The sequence below is a fragment of the Castor canadensis genome, chromosome 2 (assembly GCF_047511655.1).
Source record: "Castor canadensis chromosome 2, mCasCan1.hap1v2, whole genome shotgun sequence".
NCBI classification, from domain to species: Eukaryota; Metazoa; Chordata; class Mammalia; order Rodentia; family Castoridae; genus Castor; species Castor canadensis.
The window spans coordinates 112,184,168-112,186,578 of NC_133387.1; the positions used below are offsets into that span (position 1 = coordinate 112,184,168).

At 52.9% G+C, this 2,411-nt stretch overlaps 1 pseudogene; it reads left to right on the forward strand.

Annotated features, from left to right (window-relative positions):
* Positions 1 to 1,063: 1,063 nt before the first annotated feature.
* Positions 1,064 to 2,127, forward strand: LOC141418112 (RNA-binding protein MEX3D pseudogene; annotated as a pseudogene).
* Positions 2,128 to 2,411: the final 284 nt, after the last annotated feature.

Sequence of the window (2,411 nt, forward strand, 5' to 3'; positions counted from 1 at the left end):
GCACCGTACATTGAGAAAATTCCATTTCTTCATGGCGGGGTCTCGATCTTCTTGTCACACTGCCTGACACATTTTAGACAGTGGTATGTACATTGTCCTATCAACTTATGTTCACAGAGCTTAGCCCTAATCAAACATTGTGAATATCTTAATATCAAGCAGATAATTATCTGCTTATTTGGTTTTAAACAACTACTTGCAGCACATTTTTCTCTCTCTTCTCTTCTCTCTCTCTCTCTCTCTCTCTCTCTCTCTGAGTGTGTGTGTGTGGGGGGGATGCTCACGTGCATGTCCCATGCGCTTGTGCACATCCCTGCATGCATGCATCTTACCTCATTGGCTCAGGTTTTTATTATTCTTGTTTATTCAGCACAACACAAGCTTTTTCTTTGACTGCTTTGGTTTTTCGAGATTTTAAAATCTCTTAACACAGAAAAAAATATTTAAACCTGTTAAACAAAAAATATTTCCACACCATCTTCCTTTATCAAAGACATTTTTGTAAAAAGCTTGCCTCTTCCTGTGCTTTCAGACCATATCTCCACCTCCTTCTCTGAATATCCTCTCCCTCTCTTTGTTACTAACTGCTCCTCTCTCCAAGTCCTTTTGCACCATCGGAATTTTGCCACGAGCCACAAGTCCAGGCTTATTACTTCATTAAATATTGATCATTATATTACATTACATTTAAAAATAAATTTTGGGCCACCCAGGAAGGAGGCAGCAGGAGGGCAGGAACATCTCATTCTGCTAACACCACCTCAGCCGTCAGGAACCACAGCAGCTCATGAGCACAGAGAGTCCAGCCATCCACAGCCCTGCAGGATAAGCAGCCACTGGATGCCAGAGGCGGGCAACCAAGCTCATAGAGGCTGAACACAACACGGATGGTGGCAAAGTGGCAGGAGCGCCAGCAGAACTGTAGCGCCGGCCCTGTCTGGCTCCACCAGTGAGCCCTATGGTAGAGGTGGTAGCCGGACCGAGGCGGTGGCTGATGGGGATATCAGCCTGTCCCCCATACCCAGCGGCGTAGCAGGACCCACCAGGCCACCAACAGAGACCAATGACAGGACCACCTTGCTACCTGGTGCTGGACCAGCTGTCCGGGCTGGGGATGGGGTCGCGGGCCCAAGGAAAGAAGAGAGGGCTGAGACAGGAGGCTGAGACTGCAAGGCAGCGCCTGAGTGGATGGCAGGAAGGTCCAGACAGTGCTCTCAGATGGCTGTATCCACTGGCCTTGGCGTCCTGTATGGCAGTGGCTGTGGCTCCAGACTCACTGCTGCTGCTGGAGGCAGACATGAGCCCTTGCCGGAAGCCGCTGCCCGCCCAGCGGATGCCGCCAGATGTGATCGCTGGTTTTGTGCCCAGGACACTGCTGGCGGAGCAGATGAGTGTGACTGGTAGCTACAAGAGCATGAACACGACCGAGTGTGTGCCAGTGCGCAGCTTGGAGCAGGTCATGGACATCTTGAGTCGCCAGGGTTGCAAGATCCAGGTTCTGCGTGGCAAGATGAGTACTTACATCAAGACTCAAGGGCGGGGAGTCTTCCTCATGACAGGCAGCAAGGAGGACGTGGAGATGGTGAAGTCCGAGGTCCTGTCAGAGGCCAAGCTCTTCTCCTTGATCCAGGCCGCATTTAACAAGGCAGGTGCTAACTGCAGCTGTCCTAGGCCTGACCAACCTGCTGGGACAGACCACCAACCATGTGCGTGCCCTAGTGCATGGTGAAGTTGGTGGTCGGGCCCAAGTGCACCATGATCAAGAGCACACAGCAGCAGACTGGCCCTTAATGTTGTGACTCCCAGGCCTGTGTTCGCCTGGAAATAGCATGCCTCTGAACGTGGACCATGAAGGTGAGGAGATCGAGGCACACATCACACTGCGCATGGGCGCCTTCATGGACTCCAGCCCCTAGAGTGACTTCCATGCTAAAGGGACCAATGTCTACCTGGACCTGCTGTGTCCGCTGCCAGCCTCTGTGCCAATGTCCTTCACCCAGGGCGGGAGCCTACCATGGCCAAAGAGGAGACAGCACGCTGGGTGCCCCTAGTGGTCCTGAAGCTTTCTATACTGGCAGCCTTGGAGGGCTGCCCAGCAGGACAGGGGCTTGCCATACCCTACATTAGTTTAGGCATAGGAGATTTCACGTTAGGTGGTCGTGGTCCCAGGACCCCCACAGGGACAACAGCCCACAAGGATTGCCACTTTCTTGGAGCTGGACCTGAGAATGCCTGCCACTGCCACCATCTGGGCTCCTTTTGAGCCGGGCTGCCCCTCTGAAGGCCTTCAGTGGCTGCTTAATGGTCAATGGGGGCAGCAGTTCCATGGCCCACTGTAGCGCAGCACAGCAGCAAGACAGCCCACCTGTGAAACTCCCCCTTGTGTACATGTAGGGAATTCTAGGGAAATA